This window comes from Bison bison, unplaced genomic scaffold, assembly GCF_000754665.1.
Source record: "Bison bison bison isolate TAMUID 2011002044 unplaced genomic scaffold, Bison_UMD1.0 scf7180017864487, whole genome shotgun sequence".
In the NCBI taxonomy this organism is placed as follows: Eukaryota; Metazoa; Chordata; class Mammalia; order Artiodactyla; family Bovidae; genus Bison; species Bison bison.
The window spans coordinates 4,684,990-4,704,642 of record NW_011495047.1 but is presented as its reverse complement, the minus strand read 5'-3'; the positions used below and the strand labels follow the sequence as shown (position 1 = coordinate 4,704,642).

The 19,653-nt window shown below is 45.0% G+C and overlaps 1 protein-coding gene across 1 annotated transcript in view; it reads right to left on the bottom strand.

The window, feature by feature from the left end:
* Positions 1–19,395, bottom strand: part of GPR116 (G protein-coupled receptor 116) — a 113,511-nt gene extending 94,116 nt beyond the window's left edge. Inside the window, exon 1 of the mRNA XM_010863055.1 lies at positions 18,892–19,395. The gene's annotated coding sequence lies outside the window, so the exon portion shown is untranslated. The remainder of the gene's footprint in view (positions 1–18,891) is intronic.
* Positions 19,396–19,653: the final 258 nt, after the last annotated feature.

Genomic DNA, 19,653 nt, shown 5'->3' with positions numbered 1-19,653 from the left:
TGCTCCACTTAACTCTGAAGGAAGGAAGCAGGAAGCTCTGCATGGGAATGGGGTGGAGTCTCCTCTGGGACGGGCTGTCCTGTTCTTCTCCCTGCCCCTCTGCCTGATCAAGGATCCAGTGCAGAAAACAGAGCCTCTGCCGCAGGTCCCACGCCTCTCTAAGGAGCAGAGACAGGAAACAATCCTTACAGCTACTGCTGTTTACACCATGCCAGACGGTGGGTCAGCGCCCAGCCAAGTCTCATGTTTCTGGGAGGGATGAATGATTTTCATCCCCATTTTACTGCCAGTCTGGAATGCTTGGTCTCAGAGCCTCTGACTCTGTGAGAATGGAAGAACCAGAGCAGCCCATGTCCAAAAGCCTTTCTGTCCTGACTGGGAGTAGTTAGCTGGGTGGTGAGCCCCTCCTGTGCCCCTAGCATCTCTAGACACTGGAGCGTGAACCTTGAGACCCCTGTGGTTGTGCTGCTGGATGTATAGCATTGGGACCCATGGGGTACTGTGAATCACGCCTGTCTGCTCACAGAGCAAGACTTAGAAGTGGGCAAAGTAGGCTTCTGGATAACTTACTAGTATAATGTGTATAATCAGATGCCAGGCCTCTTCTTCCAAGCCATGCATCATTCATTCCTTCACCACATGTTGTTAAAAACCTGCACACCAGACACTAACGGAGACCCTAGAGATAAGTGGTAATAAACACAGCTGTCCCCCAGGAGCTTCATTCCATCTGAAAGAGCATGCTGGCTGGACTCCCGGTCCATCGCCATCCTTCTCTGCCTGGCTTTGTGCGCTGAGGGATCCACCCCACACCTTGTAGCACCTTGTCATCTAGGAGAGCAGGAGATCCCAGCAGGAGACGGTAGGATGGGAGGAAAGCGGAGCCGGGGATCTGCTGCCCTCCCTCCTCGCTGGGCTACAGTTTGGCAGTGGCTGCACTGCTCCATCCTCAGCCACAGATTCTGGGGAACCCCCTCTTCCACATCCAGAGGTCTTGCCAGGCTTCTCTGACACCCCACCCCAACTTCTGACCCTTTCCTGCCCTACAGGAGGTGATCAAGAGCTTCCTGGTGCTGCAAGTCCCCTATTGACTAAAAGCCTACACCTTTCCAATGAACCTTTGAGAGTGTGGTTTCTTTTTCTGGTGTGGCCTTGACAGATATAGTAATATTGACAATAAACAAATAAGTTATCTATCAGATGGGCAAACATGCTATGTAGAAACATAAAAGTAATAAAGAGTATGTGTGTGGCATCACACTACTTTTTCTAACATGTTTCCCCAAATCCCCTTTCCAACCCTTGTGCCATCCCTCCCCAGCCTCTCTGATTCAAATCTCTTATTATTGAGTTTTCCACTGGATCCTCAATTTTTTCTTATCTGTATTAATCAAAGCAGGTCGGTCTATCATACTTCCTCCCTTCAAATGTGTATCCCAACTTCCCAAGCGAAATGCACTCCTCCAGTTGCCATCCTAGTTCCAAGGTGATCCTCCATTATCAACAACCAGACATGTTTTCTATGTCATGTAGTTTGTGAGTCAATGTGATTTATAATTAAATTTTGTGTGTTTGGGAAGCCCAGCCACTTTGCTCCCTGCAGAACTAATTCCAACGCTTGTTCTTGAAACTTCTTACTAGAAAGACTATACTCAGCATGTCTTCAAAGCATCTTCCTCTCTTGCCTTGCATTCTGCTGGCCTTAGACCCTACCATCTGTTGACTGGTGCTTGTATATTTTTGTAATTTCTGTTCTATCAGGCATCTAGGTGGCCAGTGACAATAAGCCACTTTGGAGGCTGCCATCAAAAAGGGAAGTGGTGGGATGAGGCCACAGGAGGTGGGTTGCTCTCTGATGGAGTTCAGGACACTGTCCCCCCAGATACAGAATCTTATGGTTTGGAGTTTGAGAGTTTGGGAAAATGGCAGAAGCAGGAAAGTCTCTCTGATCTTCCCTTGCCCTTCCACTCTGAAGAAGATCATAAGACCTTCATGTGAGAGGTGCCCTCTCTCTGCCCCTCTCTCTTTGCTGAGAAGAATCTGAGCAAAGAGGACTTGCTAAGCTTTCTCCATTCCCTACACTTCCTCACACTCTGTCCTTCCTTAGCCTTCCTCCACTCGCCACTCTTCACCAGCCCTACCACAGAAGAAGCACTCAGGTTTAACTGTCTCTTTAGGTCTTCATTTCTTCATAAAGGAGTCATCGTCATGGGAAACGTATTAAATAAATGTGTATACTTTCCTCCTGTTCACCTGCCTTTGTCAGTCCAAGTTTCAGACGGAGCCAGTGACTCTAAGAGCTCGAGGAAAGCTTTCTCCTCTCCTTCACCTCAAAGCCAGTGGTGAGACCTTGGGGCCCACTGCTCTTCACACCGTATGAGGGAACATCCTGGTGGGTACCGATCAGCACCTGCACTGGATGATCCTCATGGGGAGAATGCTTAATAAGCTCATGAGGTTCAATGATGGGGACTCTCAAGCCTTCTCACCAGAATCTCAGGGTGGAGTCCAGAATCATTAAAAAAAACTCTCTAGGTGAGTCTTGTGCAAATTACACTCTGAGAAGTACCGTCCTAGAGACCACCTGCCATGTTCCACCACAAAGGTCTTCACAGGGGCCCTTATCTTACCCACTGTGATTCACCTTTTTTTTCAGACATCATCAAAGCAAAAGAGACTCACTGTTTCCTCCTTTAACTAGTGATTCTTTCCTATGGGTCGGAATCATGAGTAAACAGGGTCAGCTATATGGCCAAGCTCAAGGCATCTGGATTGAACACAAGCAGGGCTGAATTAAATTAAAAGATGCTTACTCTTGGAAGAAAACTTGTGACCAACCTAGACAGCATATTAAAAAGCAGAGACATTACTTTGCCAACAAAGGTCCATCCAGTCAAAGCTATGGTTTTTCCAATAGTCATGTATGGATGTGAGAGTTGGACTATAAAGCTGAGTGCCAAAGAATTGATGCTTTTGAACTGTGGTGTTGGAGAAGACTCTTGAGAGTCTCTTGGACTGCGAGGAGATCCAACCAGTCCATCCTAAAGGAAATCAGTCCTGAATATTCATTGGGAGGACTGATGCTGAAGCTGAAACTCCAATACTTTGGCCACATGATATGAAGAATTAACTGATTTGAAAAGACCCTCATGCTGGGAAAGATTGAAGGCAGGAGGAGAAGGGGATGACAGAGAATGAGATGGTTGGATGGCATCACCAACTCAGTGGACATGAGTTTGAGTAAACTCAGGAAGTTGGTGAAGGACAGGGAGGCCTGGCGTGCTGCAGTCCATGGGGTCGCAAAGAGTCAGACACAATTGAGCAACTGAACTGAACTGAACTAACTGAACTGAGGGCTGAGCTGGGACTGGAACCCAGGAGGGTTCAAAAGTGTTGGGGGGGAACATCAGGAAATGTGAAGGCACCACTGCCTATGAGCTCACAGAGGCACAAAGTAACTAGGCAACCAAACTGGTGTACCTGGGGGTTTCTACTAAAGTCCCTATGTGCAAATTAAACAAATGAGGGGAAACAGCGAGTCAATAATTTATTGTTTCTCGGACTCAATGAAAGTAGTTTTTTGTTTATTTCCTTTTCATACAATCATAGTCCACTTTAGTTATTTTTAGTAACTTCCCTTTGAACTCATTGTTTTAAAACTCATAAGTAACTTGCATCAGAGGTTGAATATATTGTGAGGATAAGAAATGGGTGCTGTGCTTACTAGCTCCGTCATGTCTGACTCTTTGTGACCCCAGGGACTGTAGCCTGCCATGCTCCTCTATCCATGGGGATTCTCCACACAAAAATACTGGAGTGGGTTGCCATGCCCCCCTCCAGAGGATATTCCTAACCCAGGGGTCAAACCCAGGTCTCACACATTGCAGGTGGATTCTTTACCATCTGAGCCACCAAAGAAGCCCATGAATACTGGGTGGGTAGTGTGTCCCTTCTCCAGGGGATCTTCTGGACCCAGGAATCAAACCAGGGTCTCCTGCATTGCAGGCAGATGCTTTACCAGCTGAGCTACAAGGGAAGCCCCCAAGGAATGGGGGAACTCCATTAATTCATTTTCCTAGTAAACAAAGGTCAAAATTTGGAAAATTGCATTGTTGGAAAATCTTAAAGCATACGGTTAGTCCATTTGTTCTTTATGAAATAGAGATAGTTAATGGAGCTGAATCTTCTTTGGACGAATGAAGATTTCCAGATGCTTCCAGATATTGAGAAGAGTGTTTGCATTTCAATACTCCAGAGAGAGGAACTTAAGACACCAGATTGGTAATAAAACCCTTTTTTATGATTTGTAATTATTTCTGTTCCTGGGAGCCTCATTTTGATTCATTACTCACTGGTATTAAAGATTTTTAATTTGGCCACTAGCTATTTTGCACACGAATATTTTTCTTCAAATCTTTGGTGTGAGAAATTAATTTGTGACCATGACATTTAAAAAAGGTAGTTTGGGTAGGGTTTGGTTTTTAAAAGTAAAGTGTTAGTCGCTTAGTCATGTTCGACTCTTTGTGACTCCACAGACCATAGCCCGCCAGGCTCCTCTGTCCATGGAATTCTCCAGACAAGAATACTGGAGTAGGTTGCCATTCCCTTCTCCGGGGGATCTTCCTGACCCAGGGATCAAATCTGAGTCTCCTGCATTAGCAGGCAGATTCTTTACCATCTGAGTCACCAGGGAAGCCCTCACTTTTCTTGTTCTCATTGCCTTTGGATTTCCCAGCCTCTTCCTGCCTTAGCTGGTTGACCACATACGAAGACACCCATCTCACATTTCCACATTCACAGCCCTTTCCACGGAGACTCAGATTCAAGCTGTTCTAAAAATGGAGAGAAACATGCTCAAAAGTCGCACGTCTAAAGCCTCCGAGCGGGCATGCCCTCCACCTGAGTGTTTGCTCTGCGCAGCAAGTAACTTCCTGCTTTGCAAACAAACTTCCTGCTTGGCAAACAAACGTTTCAAATTTTGGATTTTTAAAATTCCAAAGAACCCTCCAAGTCACCATATTTTGACCACTTACAGAGCATAAACGAGGGCTTCTTAGGTAGCTCAGTAGTAAAGAACCTGCCTGCAATGCAGGAGACACAGGTTTGATCCTTGGAGAGGGAAGATCCCCTGAAGAATGGAACAGCAACCCACTCCAATGTTCTTCGCCCAGAGAATCCAATGGACAGAGGAGCCTGGTGGCCTATGGTCCATGGAGTCACAAAGAGTCAGGCACAACTAAGCACAGCACAGCAGCATAGGGCAAAATGACCCAGAATATCAAGAATACTTGGCTTTGATTTTCTTACACTATGGAAATATTTAAAAGTTAAAGAAGCATTAGAGCAAAGAAGACAAGAGATTTCAATTATTCCTGCTCCTAGGAATTTTCAAATCAGCAGCTTAAGAATCACCTAAGTACTGTTGCCTAAGTTCCTGGCTTCACACCCCGAGATTCCCCTCTGTAAAGTGCTGAAGATTGGCAGCTTTAACACTCCCTAGGTACTTGCTTGAAATGCAAACTCTTTTTTGTGCAGAGTCCTAACCACTGGACTGCCAGGGAATTCCCTAAAAATGGAAATTTTTGAGCCCACTCCTGACCTGTAGAATCTAAAACTCAGGGAGTAGACCCAGATATCAGTGCTTAAACAAATGTTCAGGGGGTGATTCTGAGGCACAAGAAAGCTTCATAATCACTGAGATATAAATTGATTATTTTACCATGGTGCTTCTCAGTTTGTGAAAATACTGGTATCTGGTCTCCAGGTCCAGGCCAGTAGAATCAGAAGCTGTGCCTAAATTTAGAGAAACACTGGCAGATAGACAGCTGCTGGGTTAGTTGACGGAAAGTCTCTCCTCTCTCTAAAGTGACATACAATTTGCTGTTGCTGTTTAATTATGTCAGTTGTGTTCGACTCTTTTGTGACCCCACGGACAGCAGCCCATCAGGCCCCTCTGTCCATGAGATCTCCCAGGTAAGAATACTGAAGTGCACTGTCATTTCCCTCTCCGGGGATCTTCCTGACCCAGGGTTGACCGGCATCTCCTGCATTGGCAGGCAGATTCTTTACCACTGAGCCCCCTGGGAAGCTTGACATACGATTGTCTTCAGCTAAAACCCTGAATCATTAGGGCTTCTGCCTACCCTCCCAGCTTCACTTTTCTCCATCACATTCTTCTCTTCTTACTCTCCCCTCTCTGACCCTCCTCTGTGCCCTGCCAGCAGTGTGTTCTCCAGCCTTTGCCTAGAACTGCCTTCTTCCCCTATTTCCACTGGTCTAATGCCCATTGTCTTTCAAGGCCCAAGTCAAGGTCATTCCAGGCAAGAAGCTGCTTTAACTCCTTCTAGTCGTGTGTACACCTCTGCCTCTCACTTGCCTCCATCAAGGCATGTCCTGAACTGCATTAGAAAGATCTGTGAGCTCTTCTTCTATCCTTTGATTTTCCTAGTCCCCACCCCCATGTCCAGGGAAGGGCCTTGTTTGTCTACTGCTATGTCCGGGCACATAACACACTGTAGTCTGGTGCTCAATTCCTGTTTGTTAATAATGGCTCCCCAGGTTGCACATTATTAGAATTACTATAAAATGTTGAGAACATGGGCTGTGGCACCTGACAACCTTGGTTTATGTCCTTGTTCTATCACTTACTGGCTAAGTAAATTTGGACAAATTACTTAATCTCTTTTCCTCAGTGATTGGTGTTGATGAAACTTTTGTTGTTATTTTTTTACTGAAATATAGTTGATTTATAACGTTATGTTAATTTCTGTTGTACAGCAAAGTGATTCAGTTATACATATATTTACATATATAATATACATTCTTTTTTAAAATATGCTTTTCCATTATAGTTTATCATAGGATATTGAATATAGTCTTCTGTGCTATGCAGTGGGAGCTTGTTTATTTGTTGTTATTTTTAATTGCTCTCTCTTGCTGAGAATCCACTCTGTCACAGGGTCTGTGCTGAGTGCCTTTAAAAAAACACTGTGTGCATGATGTTTAATTTTCACGATAAGCTAGGAGCTGGTTAGCTATTCCCGCTAGAGAAAGGGAAGCTTGGAAAGGTTAATCAACTTGCCAAGTCTCATTTAAAAATGACATAGATTGGTGATCAAAGAAACTGAAGAGTCTGGGGTAGATCCAAATCCTAAACCCAGCTCTTGCTTTTATAATATATCGTGCTGAGACAAACTGCCAAGACATAAACACACAAATTGTTAAAAATGACAGTGTGAAGGATGCTACAAAACGGTACAGGATTCTCTTCCACACCTGGAGCCCACGAAAGGGCTACAAATTCAGCAGGAAGGCTATCGCATCAAAGATGAGCCCAGATGGCGAAATCATTAAGCTCCCCAGTGGGGCGCACAGAAGGTAGGGGTGCCCAGTGGACCGTGCATGCGTATGTGCTCTCAGACGCATCTGACTCTTTGCGGCCCCGTGGACTGTAGCCCGCCAGGCTTCTCTGTCCGTGGGATTCTCCAGGCAAGAATACTAGAGCGGGTTGCCATGCCCTCCTCCAGGGGATTTTCCTGACCCAAGGATAGAACCAGCATCTCTTGCATTTCCTGAATTGGCAGGCAGATGCTTTACCACTGCACCACCTGCCCAATGTAGACACTTTTCTAAACACAGGTTGTCAGGTGTTTCCTATTGTTATTGATGCATAATAAAATGTCCATCAGACTTCAGAGGAACCATCTAAAGTGCTGGTTAAAAAAATGTGGATTCCCCAGCTCAGCTCTCCTTCCTGCTTCCTGCCCCACATTCCTCCTTGATTTCATAGATCTACGTAGAGCCTGGCAATCTGCATATTGACCAGTGCTCCAGCCATCTCTCAACCATACTAGGACAAACCATGCTACCTATGGCTCATATTTTACATGCCATTTCCTGCTCTTTTGTACTAATATTTTACATGCATTATTACAAAAACCTAATGTAGAGATTTAAAGGAATGGCATTTTTCAACATAAATATTTCCTATGTTTTCTCTTCATAGCCCCAGGGAGGAGATAGAATACTGTCACCACCCAGAGTTGGGTGAGCCTCTGGCCCCACCTTCTGAGACCCACCCCTGCCGTTTGAGCTCCTGGGAGACAGGACCTTGAGTGGATTTGGTACTGACTCAGTGATAAGGCTGATTCTCCTGGGCTGCCCCTGGTTCTCCTTCAAACAATTCAGCAAATCCATCTCCGTGGCTTCAAAAGACCTGCAGGTGCAGCTGGGGAAATTTTACGTAATGCCAGCTGCATAGTGAAGTGGCAAAACCTTGGCAAAATATTAGCCCTGTTCCACCATGGCAACCCCACTTCAGGTGCACGAAAATTCAGCGTCATTCATGACACATTCAGACATTCTCCCTGAGGGAAAATTTAATTCGACATGAAATCCAAGTTGTCATTCCTTTCTGCTTTTAAACAGAGACTGAACACTCAAATAGGAAGTGCTCAGGACTCTAACTTCCATCTTGAAGAAAAGTGAAATATTGTTAGCAGTGTAAATGTGAGTTAACTTTAAAAAGTATATTCAGATATAATTTTTGCATTTTAAAAATTTAAATATATATCTAAATAAAAATTTACTAATATCATTTATCCCCAAACAGTAAAGCCATTTATTGTTTACTGTTATTTAAGCTTAGGGACAAGTTCACTAAAGTGTCTGTTAAATGACACTTTGACATTCTCAACTCTTTATAATTTAGTGAAAAACCCCATGTGCCAGGAGCTGTGCTGGGGGTGAGGAATACAAAGATGAATGAGGAAGCATCTCTGTGTTCTAGGAAATAAGTGTATGGGAACAATTACTGAGAATACAAATATGAAAGGCACTATAAGGAAGGGTTGCGAGGATGCCTGGAAGACAAGTCAGCTCATGGATGGAGAGACATGTAAAAAGGAAGTAATCTGGTGGCATTTCAGACAGACTTTGGATAATCAATGGGGGCTTTCCAGGTGGCGCTAGTGGTACAGAATCTGCCTTCTAAGGCAGGAAACACAAGACACGCAGGTCTGATTCCTGGGTCGGGAAGACCACCTGGAGTAGGAAATGGGAACCCACTCCAGTATTCTTGCCTAGAGAATTCCATGGACTGAGAAGCCTGGCAGGCTACAGTCCATGGTGTCACAAAGACTCGAACGTGACTGAGTGCCTGAGCACTTGGATGATCAATAGTTTACTTAACAGAGAAGGGAGAAAAGAGAACTCTGGACAGAGAGGTGAATTTCAGCAGGGAGGTGATGGAGATGGAGAAGGGAAGGTGGTCCAGATCGTGGCCATTGGGAAGTGGCAGGAACAGTAGGTGAAAGGAACCTGCAAAGAAAACCGAGTAGTTAGAAAGCTAGGAGACTCTGGAACCCCAGAAGGCAGGAGGAGAGCACAGATGGTGGTAGTCCACAAGGGCACATGCTGTAGACAAGGAAGCGAGGTGGGCTTGGGGTCATGGAGGTCACAGAGAGTCTTGGAAGTCAGGGAGATGAGGAGACAGAACAGAGTCATTTGCTGGGTGAGTAGTTACTTATGACACAGGACGTGAACATCAACAATTCTTTCTTGCATTTCATGGTGAGGAGGAAAGGAAGATGAAGAGTAGCTGTGTGGTCAGTAAAGGTTCTGCCACCAGATGGTCCTACGCAGGTTTAAATGACAGTGGGAAGAGCCAATCAGAGGAGAGTGTAGTGAGGTTAGGGTTGAGTGTGTGTGTGTGTTCTCAGTCGTGTCCGACTCTTTGTGACCCCATGGACTATAGCTCACCAGGCTCCTCTGTCCATGGGGTTCTTCATGCAAGAGTACTAAAGTGGGTTGCCATTTCCTTCTCCAGGGGATCTTCCCATTTCAGGGATCAAACCCTTATCTCCTGTGTTCCGTGCCTTAGCAGACAGGTTCTTTACCACTGTGCCATCTGAGAAGCCTATTGGGAAATGAGATGGGATTAAAGCTGAGCTCTGGATGCAGCAAAGGCCTGTCTCTTCTTTGGAGGCAGGAAAAGAATGAGAAGAGATGGGTGTGGAAGAAGAAACTTTTGTGGAGCTGGGGTCGAGAGGCAATTTCCTCTGAGATGGCAGAGCTGTCTCTTGAGAGTGAATTGTGTGTCCCCCTGTGTGTGTGTGTGTGTGTGTGTGTGTGTGTGTCTGTATGCGTGTACTTGGCTGTGTTGGTGCTTGGAGAGCTGAGGACACTACAGTCATGAGAAAAATGTGTCTGGGTATCATAATAGCATCTCTGGCTGCACAAGGGCTCAGGTTCCTCTTCTGATCTTCCTGGACTTGGATCACACAGTTCCCTGACTGCCTTGTACTCTCACTACAAGGCATGAGTGTATGTGTCGGCATACAGGTATAAATACATCAGATGGGCTTGAACTTTCTCACAGGCAGAACTTCTGCTTTCCCTTGGTCCCTAGTGGAGTTCAGGCAGGTGGCCTATGCTCCATAAAGAACTTGGTTCATGACAGATCTTTCCACTCATTTTACTGACTCCAAAGGGGAATAACAACTATCATCCCAGGAAGGGCCTGCTCTGGGAACAGGGAATGGGGACAGGGAACTAAAATTGGGTGGGCATTTTTACTATGAAAACATGTTTTGGTAAATAAAGTAGAAATTTTGTCTGGTCTGAACAATGACTGGGTGTATGTAGTAATACTGAAAGAGAACTTTAAAAAAGAAGCAAGCTTTATTATGGGTGGAGGGGGGAGGTTGGGGGAAGAGGTAATTAGGGAGTTTGGGATGGACAATACACAGTGCTATATTTAAAATGGGTAACCAACAAGGACCTAGTGTACAGCATAGGGAACTCTCCTCAGTGTTATGTGGCAGCCTGAATGGGAGGGGAGAATAGATATATGTATATGATGGGAGAACAGATATATGTATATGATGGCTGAGTCCCTTTGCTGTCCACCTGAAACTAACACAACACTGTTGATCGGCTATACTCCAATATAAAAGAAAAAGTTTTAAAAAAATAAGTTTTATGCTGTATTATCTATCTCCTCTCCACTAACACACACACATATATATACACATACATATGCATACACACATACACACACATATACAAACACACACACATATATACAAACATATACACGTATATACACACACGTACATATACACGTACATACACATATACACATATACACACATATATACAAACATATACACACATATATACACACAAATACATATACATATATACACACATATACACACACATATATACAAGCCTGTCTGCATATGCACCTGTGGGTGTCCCCACACAACCCAAGTCTGCAATCTTTCTGCTTCTTCAAAGGCTGATAGATGGATTTGTCTGTGATGGGGCAGGCGGACAGAAGAAAGGGTTAAGTAAGGCTCTCGAGCAATGCTTCCACTTGTCCTTTGAGGAGTAACAAAGAGAGGAAGCACAGCCTTGGTGGAAGGAAATTCCCAGGCCCTACTTCGGACATTCGCGACCTGCCCTGTGAACCCCTGAGGAGTGTCTGATAATAAACACTTGCAAACAAAACAATCCATAAAGGTGTTTTTACTAACATTTGCACATTTTTCACCAAAGGACTAGAACACCTTTTCCTGCATCTGTGGGCCCAGCAGCAGCCGGCCATCCACCTGCTGACAAAGCCCAACCATCTCATCCAGGCTCAGGGCTGGCGTTTCTCTGTGCAGGTCCCCTGGGGTGTCTGATCATGCCGGACCCCATCCTCACAGGCGGCTGCTGGGGTGCAGACAGTTGACCCCACAGGGCAGGTATGGACCCCTGCTTGCAGATCTGAGACCCACTCTTCCTCTTCCCTGGTAATCCCTGACACAGCCCTGAGCTTGGCAGCCTTGACCTTCCCCAGAGTGGGCAGAGATTGACAAAGGCCTGAAAACTCTCCTAGCATAGTGTGTTCATTTAGTAACAAATGAGGACTCTTCCTCTGCAAGGGCAAAAAGCCAAACCAAAACAAAAGCAAAAAACGCAAACCCTCCAAACAACAAAAACCCCCAGAGACTTGATGGCAAATATTCTTACAAAAGGGCTATCCAGGTGGCACAGTGGTAAAGAATCTGCTTGCCAATGAGGGAGACGTGTATTCCATCCCTGGGTAGGGAAGACCCCCTGGAGGAGGAAATGGGAACCCGCCTGGAGAATTCCATGCACAGAGGAGCCTGGTGGGCTACAGTCCACGGGGTGGCAAAAGAGTTGGACATGACTTAGCAACTAAACACAACAAATTGTATGTCACTTTAGAGAGAGGAAAGACTTTCCACCGACTAACCCAGCACTAATCGACATTCTTACAATAGTTTCTTAGAGCCGGCTTAAAGCATATTAGGGCCAAAATACAAAATTTTAAGTGGAAGTCTAGTTTGGGTCAGTGTATTTGTAATACTGCATGTTATTTCTCCTCAAACTAATAGGATGTGAGGTTTGTTGCATCCATTTCGCAGATAAATCAAGAACCAGAAACTAGGATAATATGAAAGATCTAGGTGGGTCAGGTGTCAGATTCCTTTTCGTGTGTGTGTGTGTGTGTGTGTGTGTGTTGGGGCTGTGTGTATAGGCGTCTATGCTTTAAAAAACAAACAAACAAACAAAATATATATATATATAATATGCTTTAAAACCACTTTGTTAATTGTAATCTAACCCAGAGTTAGCCCCATTTCTGGGCTAGACCAGAGTCCACTTCACAACAAGGGTGAGGATTGAGGAGATCCACAGCCACAAATAGAAAGCTGAACCTTTGTTCCTGGAATGCCATCAGTGGTCTCTGAGATATTTTTAGATGAAATAATCATACACACCTACTCATTTGAATGTGCCCAGAGCTGCCGGGGTGACCTGCACAGTGACCCCGGCCCTGAGGACCATGTAGACTTAAGGAGTGACAAGTTCCAGATTTCACGGTGGGCGGGGTCACCCAGAGCCCTGCACTCGGGCCCTGCACGGCCCTTTGTAATGTAACAATGCGCGGAAGCGCAGGCTTGTTAAGAGGAAATTCCCAGGGCCTTAGCTTGGACATTAGACAGTTGCTTTGCTATGCTGTGCTGCTGATGTGCATCTAAAAATAAACATGCTGCTCTGCATGGATTGCTCTGATTTTTGTCCTGCATAGTTGATTATATTTCAAAAGGGTTTTTTTTTAATTGTTTTCAAGAAACCTAGGTAAACCTGGAAAATAAAATATACTGTAGTTTTGTTTTGATTTGACAAAACACATCACCCGTTGATGTCCGCTTCTATAGAAAGAACAACAGTTTCTTTTCCCTGAGATTTCAAAACAAAGACTGCGGAAATGAAAAGCATGCGAAGATGCTGCCCAAGCAACTGCGGAAAGATGTGAGGGATAAAAATGACAAGACCAGAAAGTTCTTCTGAGTCCTGGAAGGATGAAGTATGAGAAAAACATCCTAGGGAGCAGTGGATGCTGAGTACAGGTCCCTCTCTGCCTAAGCTAAATTCTCCTTTTTATAAAAGCCTTCAGGTCCTTAGCTGGCAGAAAGGCTGTTATCATGCGGCTCACTTAGCAGAAAAGGAAAGGTGGGTGGAAAACAATGGTTGGTGAACTTAGAGCAGGCAGCCAGCTACAGCCAGCTCTCCTCTTCCCGCAAAGGGAAACACTTCTCTCACAATCCCTGCAATTTAGAAGATGGCATTACTTTATTTTGCACTTCTTAAAATTAGATTTCCGGCATAGAGAACGGACTTGGGGACCCAGCAGGGGGAAAGGGAGGGTGGGCTGAATTGAGAGAGCAGCAGTGCCGTGTGTAAAAGGGATAGCTAGTGGGAAGCTGCTGTGTAGTGCATGGAGCTCAGCAGTGCTCCGTGATGACTTAGAGGGGTGGGAGGGAGGCTCAAATGGGAGGGGATACATTCATATTCATACTTCCAGCGGGTTCACCTTGTTGTATGGCAGAAACCAACCCAATGTTGTAAAGTAATTATCCTCCAATTAAAAATGAAAAATTTTTTAAAAATTAGATTTCTGGATGACAAAGAATACATAGTCATATTGCTGTGCTTTTGTTTTACAGATAGAGCAGAAATCGAGGACAAAGATTTGAGTCTTGCTATTACTTGCCTGACCCCAGTGCAGTTGAAAATATCCCCAACTGTGGCAATTTTCCATCAAATAGGAACCTGTTTGTAACACAAGGAGTAACCCACAATCTAGTTGAAGAGTAACCCAAGAAGAGCGGTTTGGAGTGAACTTTTCCCATCTCATTGTTCTCGTTTCTTTTTTTCTTTTTCCTGGAAGTCCAACCTTTTGATTGTTGCTGCAAAGACACTATTTAAAAAGCATCACAGATGATGGGTAGGGCTAGCTAGTCAAAAGGCAGCCTCAGGCACTCTGTAGCCTGATAAATTTTTTTTCGTATACCTTTATTGGTGGCTTGGACTTGAACCCTGACATCATAAGGCTCTTAGTAGATTTGAGCGGGAAAGACCTTGAGGTCATCACCCACACTCCACCCAGTGCAGGCATCCCTTTGGGAACATCCCGGCCGTGCTTCCAGGGTCCTGGAATACTGCCCAGAACAGGGTGTTCACCCTGCCACAAGGCAGCTCACCCAGCTTAAACAATTCTGATGGTGGGTAAGTCGTTCTGTACATTGAGCTAAGACTTTTTACCGTATAATTTCCACTCATGTTGACCTCTTTTCCCACACACAACCATCTTTAAATATTTGAAGGCAGCATTCATGGGCTACGGGGCTTCCCCGGTGACTCAGCTGGTAAAGAATCTACCTGCAATGCAGAAGACCTGGGTTCGATCCCTGGGTCAAGATGATCCCTTGGAGAAGGGAACGGCAACCCACTCCAGTGTTCTTGCCTGGAGAATTCCATGGACAGAGGAGTCTGGCGGGCTACAGTCAGTGGGGTCACAAAGAGATGGACACAACTAAGTGGCTAACACTTTAACTTTCGTGGACTACAAGAGTTACTTCTTACTTCAAATATCCCCTGGTTCCTTCAACTATTCTGCACATGACTTTTTTTTTTTTTTTTTATCATTTTTACCATCTTGGTTAGCTTCCTCTTTTGAGATCTGATGTATTTTTTGAGGCAACATATTCGGTACTTTATAAATAACTAATCTTATTTACAACCTTTCTTGGTAAATATTATCTGAAGTTTCAGAAAGAAATCTAAGACTCGATATATAACCATTTATTAAAGGAAGCGGCAGATGGAGGATTCAGAAGTGGGTCTGCCTCTTTCTAAGCCCACTCTATGCCTTTGATGAAAAAAAAAAATTGTTCATCCAGTATAGGCAAGCTTGATCTCAGACACATCCCGAGACCCACGACAGACCCACAACAGACCCACGACAGACCCACGACACCTCACACGGGTGAACCTCTTTTTTCTGTTGCTACAAGGTGTGCTTACTGATAGAAATTAATGCTAACTTGAGAGGCTAGGAAATGACCGGCAGAAAATGCTTTGCCTGCTAGGTGGCAAGGTGGTTGTGCAGGAAATGTTGAGGCAAAGAGATGCTCAAGGAATAGGAATCAAGAAGGAACTCAGGATGTCTTGAAGGCATTTCATTTGGAAGCTTCACACAATGATGGAGCAGGAAGGGAAGACTCAGACAGGGGAAGGGTGGTCCCTTGCAAAAGCCTAAAGAGTCTGCTGCAGCCTAAGCCTAGTTGTTGTGTCTGGAGAACAAATAGAAAGTATTTGTTTCCTCCCAGCTGTGTATGCACTCCATGCAGGTACAAAACTTGGGGACAAAGGATACCGTGGCTGGCTCCCAACCTCTGATTCTAAGTGAAATGAACACGAATTAGAAAAAACCCAATGTAATCAGGAAGGGAGTCCTTGCAGCCGTGCCGCACACAGTCGGGGTCCGGGATGTCTTCTTTGTTCTGTGTCTTATAGGTTCCTGGATTCTTTGCGCACTACTTGGTGGAGCTACTTCCTTCCCTTCTGGCTGCTTTCCAAAAGCAGAGATTGCCTGAGGATGACACTGCCTCCCTCCTCAGCTGCCCTACTTCAAACCAGCTCTCCACTCAACAGCGAGTGCAAGTGAACTCCTCAAAGTTGCAGGGTGCTGCTCCCTGGAAGCCACTGCCTCATTGTATTCCATGGAAGGTGACAAGGACAATGTAATGGCTAAGCCTTGGGCATATGAAATGACTCCCTTAAGATCTCTCTTTGCCAGTCTGACCCAGGGAACAACCGAGCACTGCCTTTCAAGTCCTCTGGTGACATAACAAACCTGAGTACATAGGGTCCCTGGATAGTATCTTCTCTGTTCTCTCATGAAGACAGGGGCTTCTTTTCCTTATCGCTCTCTGTCTTGTTCACCAGTTGAGAAAATCCAGGTCTACAAGATGGATGTGGCCCCACCCAAGTTCACTTGGCAAGGGAGTTGCAGGTATTGGACTAAATCAGATGCTGAAACACAGCCCACCTTTCTTTCTACTAAATCACTCTGCCTTCGAACTCCTGCTGTCTCTACTTGGATGTGCCAGCTTTGGTTAGAGATAAGGCTTTCAGTTTTCCTTCAGGCTTTTTAAGAAGGAGCAGGATCAAGGAGAATAAAAAACCACACCCTCTCTATGGGCAACTGCAGGGAGGCAGGACTCACATCTCTGTCTTCGGCCATCATATTCCTTGAGAGTAACACTGGAACTGGTGTGGGAAAGGTGTTCGATACATATTTGCTGAAAAATGAGTGAGTCTCTGTCTCGGAGTGGTGGAGAATGGGGGGCATGGATAGAGAAACACCTCCCGGGAGAAGCTATTCATAGTAAAAAAAAAAAATATTCAAAAAGGTATGGCACATGGGAGATACTCAAAATACGTGGTGAAGAAAAGAATCCAGCAAATTTCATAAAGGAGAGTGTGGGGAAATGTTATAGAGGTTGGCAATCTCCTTGGAAAACTCCAAATTCAAGATCTCAGTCTGAAGACGCGGGGTTCTTGGGACAATGTATCCATTCATGGGTCCATCCATTCATTCATTCATGAATTCAAAAACACTGAGTACAAGCTATGTACCTGGCATTGGTTCAAGGATTATGCATTCAGAAATCAATGACCAGGAACTCCTCAAGGATGAAAATAAACCTAGCAACCATCATTTAATGTACTAAAGGCTACGGCAGCAGCATTCTGCTAAGTGCCATAAAATCACAGACTTGAGGCGCACTTAGTGTAAGGTGGACTGGATGAGGTGGGTGGAGAATCAGCCTGCCCTGGGCAGTTGGGTGGCAAAGATGAATGAAGTTATTGGGGACAGAGAGAACAGCACACCTGGACCCTGGCGGGCAGCAGAGCTCTCATGTATTTGGAAGGTACTGGATACAGCTGGAAAGTCAGGAGTGAGACGTGAGGCTGGCAGGATGATAACGATCAGAGTTTAAGCTGGGGCTTCACAAACTTGAGTGCGTGTGAACTACACAGGGACCTGGTTAAAATGCAGATTCTGTCAATCCGGGAAGGGATGGAAAACTAGCATCTCTAACAAGCTGCCCCTGCAGCTTGTCCTGAGGCAGCTGGTCCCTGGACAATCTTATAGGAAGCAAGGCTATAAGCAGTGGAGTGCAATGGAAGTATTTCACTGAAAAGTGACATTATCAGAATTGCATTTTCCCAAGAACCCTATAGCAGAGTATGGAGAACAGAATGGAGGGAGACTGTGGCTGCGGTGAAATACAGAAGTGGCAAGAAATTTTCAGCATCTGAAAGAAATAAAGTTCAGGGAAGAAAAGAGCAGTAAAGGAAAGAACTGTCAACATTCAAATAAACAGGTGTTGACTGATATTTTATGGACTTACTATAAAATATTTCTCCTAGAGAAAGAGTTGCTTATGAGGACAAAAATGAAACAATAAAAACATAAGAGGCAAAAAAAAAAAATCATAGAAACATGCTGTGTGTAGTGTTATCTGAATAAACCTTGACCAACCGCCCCCCACCACCTGACCCCCGCTTTGGGTCTCAGTAGACACATCATCTCAAGCCCCAGTAAGGACTGAAAAAGCAACCAGCTAAAGGGAGAAAGGCTTCCCAGGTGGCTCAATGGTAAAGAATCTGCCTGCCAATGCAGGAGACAAGAGTTCAATCCCTGGGTCGGGAAGATCCTCTAGAGAGGGAAATGGCAACCCACTCCAGTATTCTTTCCTGGGAAATCCCATGGACACAGGCGCCCGGCAGGCTACTGTCCATGGGGTGGCAAAGAGTTGGACACAACTTAGTGACTAAACAACAAGGGAAGCAGAATCCTGTAGACGATAATCACAAGAGAGCAAATAAAATTAGCTTTCTCAGCCATCACTTGAGAGGCACTTGCATCTAGCTTCAGGAAGCTTCAGGAAGAACAATTGATTTCCAGCAAGTTCTGGAAAATAACACGGCACTCCACCAGATCCTGAACACAGTGCTTATTCATTTCTTATAACTCAACAGCACCCCAAATTAGAAACACCTATTTATATTTGTGTAAGAAAATCCGCTTAGGACATCTTTAACTGAAAGGAAAAAAACTCAGAAAGGACTAAAAAAAAAAAAAAGAAAGAAAGAAAAATCTAAGGAGGGGCTTATATTGCTGAAAAGGAAAGGCAGGTGGTAAACTTTTTTACTTTATACTGAAGCCTCCAAATGCAACTTTTCATGAGATTTCCCTCCAAAGGGAAGAAGACTCAACTTCGTGTTCTAGGTACTCTGCTGGTCAGCATTCTTTATCCAAAGATGCACAAATTCAAAATCCCCAAAGGTCTTCTCCCCTCTCACTCTTTTCCTTCCACATTCCTATAAATAAATAAGCCTCAACCAGATACACAGGTTGAAAACACACAGCCTACAAGAAAAGCCATGTGGACACGCAATTCAGAACAACCTGGTTCACAGTCAACAAGACAAAAGAAAATCCTTACAGGAACCCACCTTTCTCTTCTGTGCTTTGCAGGCTTCTGAAATTTAATCCTGTATTGGAAAGCCCCCAGAGAACCACTTTGGGAAGGTGGAACTGAAGTGCCTCCAGTTCAATATCAGCCGTGGGAGGGTGGGGTTTTCCCAAGACCAGACTCCAGCTCCTTGGAGTCACAGGGACCTCAGGGAGCAGAGGTGAACTGCCATCTAGTCTCTGCTGTAGGAAGAAGCCGACCGACTCAGTGTGGCTGGAGGTGGGGGCGGAGGCTGGGGGGAGGGAAGTTATACAGGAGCCCGTGTTAAATCTCTTCACGATTTCCTGAATTAGGTGCTGGTTGCTTCTCTCCAGGCTCCCTAGAGGAAATAAGACATTGAAACGTGTCCTTTGGCCACTGGCAAGAAGAGAATAAACATGCTAAGAATCGTGGAAATGAGAATTTGCAGAACTGGTGGGCCAGCTAGCTTAACCTTGCACCAAGTGCTTTCTTCCTGAAGTTTCTCCAAGTGTTTAACTCTGCAAAAGTCAAGAACGTCCTCATCCTCTTGTAGGGAGCTGAAGAATTTTCTGGCCACACTCCAGATGCCGTGACGTGGAGCCATTGGTCAGAGGCAGGCGGAAACAGGCCTGGGAAGGGTTGGCTTGCCAGTGAGGGACAGACCCCCTTAGCTCTGACCCTGGAAACCCTGATGACAGTCTGTGTCTAATTCTGGAACACTTCCTCAAACTCTCTGGCCATGTTCCCCTAGGGTTTAAAGAATTCTCTGAGGGCTAATATC